The sequence below is a fragment of the Hevea brasiliensis genome, chromosome 2 (assembly GCF_030052815.1).
Source record: "Hevea brasiliensis isolate MT/VB/25A 57/8 chromosome 2, ASM3005281v1, whole genome shotgun sequence".
Taxonomy (NCBI): Eukaryota; Viridiplantae; Streptophyta; class Magnoliopsida; order Malpighiales; family Euphorbiaceae; genus Hevea; species Hevea brasiliensis.
This window is the reverse complement of record NC_079494.1, coordinates 3,252,697-3,257,807: the sequence shown is the minus strand read 5'-3', so window position 1 is coordinate 3,257,807 and position 5,111 is coordinate 3,252,697. Positions and strand designations below refer to the sequence as shown.

The 5,111-nt window shown below is 40.3% G+C and overlaps 1 long non-coding RNA gene across 1 annotated transcript; it reads left to right on the top strand.

The window, feature by feature from the left end:
- Nucleotides 1–2,782: 2,782 nt before the first annotated feature.
- LOC131170445 (uncharacterized) lies at nucleotides 2,783–4,636 on the top strand. Its single transcript, XR_009141193.1, has 3 exons — nucleotides 2,783–2,897; nucleotides 3,641–3,697; nucleotides 4,270–4,636. It is a non-coding gene; the product is annotated as an uncharacterized LOC131170445 (long non-coding RNA).
- The last annotated feature ends 475 nt before the right edge of the window (nucleotides 4,637–5,111 follow it).

Sequence of the window (5,111 nt, the reverse complement as noted above, 5' to 3'; positions counted from 1 at the left end):
ATGCACCTGCACGGAGGGATGTGGAGTTTGCTGTGGGCGACTATGTATTCATGAATATTTCTACAATGAAGGGAGTCATGAGATTTGGAAAGAAGGGCAAGTTGGCACCTCGGTATATTGGACCTTTTGAGGTTACTGATAGAGTTGGAGCAGTTGCCTACCGGTTGGAGCTACCACCCAACCTTTCTCACGTTCATCCCGTGTTTCACATCTCTATGCTCAGGAAATACATTCCCGATCCTTCTCATGTACTACAGTCGGATGTAATAGAACTAAAGGAGAACTTGACATTTGAGGAGCAACCTGTAGCCATAGTGGACTACCAAGTGAGACAGCTAAGATCAAAACAGATCCCTATGGTTAAGGTTTTGTGGAGGAGCCAGTCAGTGGAAGAGTGCACCTAGGAGTCAGAACGGGACATGCGTAGCAAGTACCCTTATCTGTTTAATGTGTAATCATGTACTTTATTCTGCCTTGTGTAAAATTGGAGGACGAATTTTCTGTAAGGGGGGAAGAATGTAACACCCCTGATTTTTTATATATTATTATTGGGCTTCGTGTAGGTATCCTCAATTCGCGGAAATTCGACAGTTGTCCGGATCTGTGAATTTTCGGCCAGACAGACCAGCTATCAAAAAAGTCTCCGAATTGGATTGAGGTTTTGGCTACCCCACCATTGTCAGGCATCCCGAGCGCGTTCCCGAAGTCGGAATCGGCAAAGGTAAACCCGAACCTTACTTTTTCGTAATTTTCTAGTGCTTAAATAAGATTAAAAATCCATAAAATATTCGTGGTAGCTTAGAAAATTACGATTCTTTTTGCAATAGCTTAGTAATATTTCTAAGGACCGCGGGGCAGAGTTTTATAATTTTTAGAGCTTATTTGAGCAGTTTTTGCAAAAATGATCAATTATAAGGACTAAATTGAAATTTTACATATTGTGATGAATGATTGATTTGATGGGCCCAGGAGGGGCTGTGTGATGTGATTGAGTTGTGGATATATGGATTGTGGATATAGAAGTGTGTTTTGAGCCCTTTTGCAGGTTGGGTAGGCCCTAGGTATAGGGGAGACTCTGCCGGATTTTCGGCACGACTTAGGACGTATTGGGTCTTTTCTTGATTTGTATTGGGTCATTTGTATTAAATAATTGTAATATAATTGTCGTGAGTCGACAGCCTTTTCCTCCGCCCGCCACTTTGATTGCCGTCAAGTCTGTGAGTAAAATATTAATTTTAATTGTAATTTCGATATTATTATATGTTCAAGCATGCCCATGCATCACTTATATGCAAATATTTATGTAGTTAAACTCTAGGCACGATTTATGTTGCATTCATAACTGTTAGCGTGCCATGGATGTTGTTGTGGTAATTTGGAGCAGTGTGCGTGCGTTGGCGTGCGTGTGATGTGGTGTGGACTATGGATAGGACGGGTAGACACGGCTTGAGATCTTCGCTGGGACCCGGTACTTCGGGGTAGACATGGCTTGAGTTCTTCGCTGGGACCCCGATTTGGTTATTAAGTGGAAGTCCGAGCTGAGTTCTTCACGCACTGAGTTGGATTTAAGAGAGTCAGATAGGGATCACCCCATATATTATGATTGATGTTACAGGGTGCGTGAGTGCTTCAAATTACCTTTTTATTGTTATGATGTGAAAATATGGTTGCTGTTGCATTTCACTCCACAGGTTGCATTAGTTCTAGATAGTTATAGAGATTATGGTTAAAATTGATATTTTACTCTCTGAGTCGAACGCTCACTCCTGTTCAATATTTTTCTCAAAGCTCAGGAGGATTTTATTGTGGTTAACCTGCTTTTCTCCTTCGCAGGTTGTTTATCAATAGTTTTGTAATTTTATTTACTCCTAGAATTTCCGCATGTGTTAGAAATATTTAAATGATTCGGGTCTGTAATATAAATTGTCATGTGGACCTGTAAAATTATATGCATGTTTGATGGATTGGATGAGGGAGCTGAGCTCCCATTTATTTTTATGCCGATATGAGTATGTGGAGGGTGAGCTGAGCTCCCCAATTGATGATATATTTTGTTTACAGGTAGGGTGAGTCAAAAACTCCCCGTTGAAAGGTCCACTTTATGGCCGGACTCTGTCCGGTTGATTTCTTGAAATTGGGCCCAAATGGGCCTTAGAGTTGGGTTAATGAACAGTTAGACTTACTACGGGCCTCGGGGGCTTTAGGCTGGCCCAGGTCCTAGTGCCGATCCGGCCCATAGGTTGGGTCGTGACAAAAAAAAAAAAAAAATTTAATTTCAAAAACGGGAGGAGGAACCCCCCCCCCCCCCAATTCTCTCTTCTCTCCTCACCTCCCCTCCCTCTCTTCTTCTTCTTTCTTTCTCCGGTGACCGGCCGGCGACCTCCCAAGCAGCTCCCCACCTGGCTGGCGACCCTCCGGCGACGGCCATAACCACCAAAAACGGCGGCAAGAGAGGGAGAAGAGAGAGAAAACGCGCGCACAGTGGGCAGCGGCTTCCCGGAGCGATTCCGACTTCATCCAACATCCGATCGAGGCGATTCAGGTGGCGTTGGAAAGCTTGTTCCGAGAGCTTTCCTTTGATACCAATTTTGCAGCAAATGGAGGTCGGATGAGTGAGATATGGAGGAGAGAAGTTTCGGGTTTTTCAAGCTTTTTCGTCAGATCTACGACGATCCGACCGTTGGATCGACGATCCGAGACCACCTATGGACTGAGGAAGAGGAGAGGAACATGGTGGTATGATCAGATTCGGCAAAAGTCGCCGGCAACCGACAATCGGCAGCCGGCCACCGTGCGCGGTGGTTGCGGCGGTGGCTCCGGTGGGCTATGGAGATGATTCAACTTCCAGAGGCTTCCTCGTAAATTTGTGGAATTTTTGAGACACAGATAAACTTCGGGTAAGACTATTTTCATTATTTCACTGTCTGTGGAGCATAAATACAGTGTTTCTTAAACAGGAAAAATTGGAGAAAAATTCTAAGAAAAATATATCATGAAAGTAAAATTATTTGGAGATATTCTATGGTGATAGTTGAATTTTTGAGTGATTGTAGAATATTTTTGAGAAATATGAATGGATTTTAATTAGATTTTTAGCATATGGGCATATAAGACTGTTTGAAATTAAGATGTTTAAATTTTATATGATTGGTTGAAGCTTGAGGATGGAGGTTTAAATATGTGAATATTAAATTGGGTTGAATTAAGAATATGTTAGCTGTTGGAAACTTATGGAATTGAGTAAAATTCTTGAATAAAATATTCATGGGTGACTAGAAAATTACAATTCATTTTGCAATAGCCTTATAATATTATTAAGGACCGCGGGGTAAAATTTTAGAATTTTTAGAGCTTGTTTGAGTGGATTTTTATAAAATGTTAATTATAGGGACTAAAACGTAATTTTTAAGATTTTGAGTATCGTCTGATTTGGAGGGCCCAGGAGGGGCCATGTGATATTGATGAGATGTGATTGTGGAAATTAAGAATTTAGAAGTGTTATTTGAGCCTTTTTGCAGGTTGGGTAAGTCCCAAGTATAAGGGAAACTCTGCCGGATTTCCAGCATTAATTAGGTTGTCTATTGCCTCTTTAGAGTTTTATCTTAACTTAGTATTAATAAATTTATAATTTAATTATTAGGTGATCAAGGTCAGCTATTTTTCTGCATCCAGCAGCCACAATAGTCATCGGTGTACTGTGAGTAAAATATTAATTTTTATTGTAATTTCGATATTATTATATGTTCAAGCATGCCCATGCATCACTTATATGTAAATATCTATGTAGTTAAACTCTAGGCACGTTTTATGTTGCATTCATAACTGTTAAGTGCCATGGAAGTTGTTGTGGTAATTTGAAGCAGTGTGCGTGCGTTGGCGTGTGTGTGATGTGGTGTGGACTATGGATAGGACGGGTAGACACGGCTTGAGATCTTCGCTGGGACCCGGTTCTTCGGGGTAGACACAGCTTGAGTTCTTCGCTGGGACCCCGATTTGGTTATTAAGTGGAAGTCCGAGCTGAGTTCTTCGCTGGCACAGGTTGGATTTAAGAGAACTGTATAGGGGATCAGCTCCCATATATTATGATTGCTATTATTGGGTGTGTGAGTACTCCAAAATTACCTTTTTGATGTTATGATGTGAAATTATTGTTGATGTTGCATTTCACTCTACAAGGTGCATTAGTTTTAGATAGTTATAGAGATTATGGTTAAAATTGATATTTTACTCTCTGAGTCGAACGCTCACTCCTGTTCAATATTTTTCCAGGCCACAGGAGGAGTTATTTTACAGAGCAACCTGTTTTCTTCCTCACAGGTTTAACGTCGATTATTTAATTGTTTTACTATCTTTTCTAAATTTAAAATCTAGAACTCCGCATGTGTTAGTAATATTGTGGGCCTTGTTAGAAATTGTGTTAATTTAAAATTTTGAGATTAATAAATGAAGATTTGTATGGTATTTAAACAGTTTGTAAATGAGGTAACAGGGTTGAGCTGGGCTCCCCTAATTTTAGTTTTCTGAAAATTTCTGAGCTAAGTCGGCCTGAAATGAAATTATAACAGTTTGATTTAGATTATTTTATATGCATATTGGGCCTAAATTATGGGCCTGGTTATGGATTTGAGGAATAGTTAGGCTTACTACGGGCCTCGGTGGCTTTATGCTGGCCCAAGTCCTAGTGCCGGTCCGGCCCATAGGTTGGGTCGTGACACCATTCCACTCACCTCTCATATTGCTAGCACCGTCATATCCTTGACCTGTAATATTCTCCACATGAAGATCATAATGAGAGAGGACATTGCATATCTCATTCTTAAATGTCAATGAGGTAGTGTCTTTTACATGAACAACATCAAAAAATCGCTCTCAAATGAAACCTTCCTCGTTAACAAATCTTAAAATAATTGCCATTTGCTCCCTTTTTGCTTCATCTCAAGCCTCATCAACAATAATACAAAATTTTGCATCTCCAATTTCTTCACGAATAATTGCTCATACCATGCTTGCAAAAATGTGCAAAATCTCCTTTTGAAATTTGTTTGAAGTGTATTTTGCATTTCTCCGTTCAGAATTTTCTAGAATAACTTTAGCAACTTTGGCATCATAAG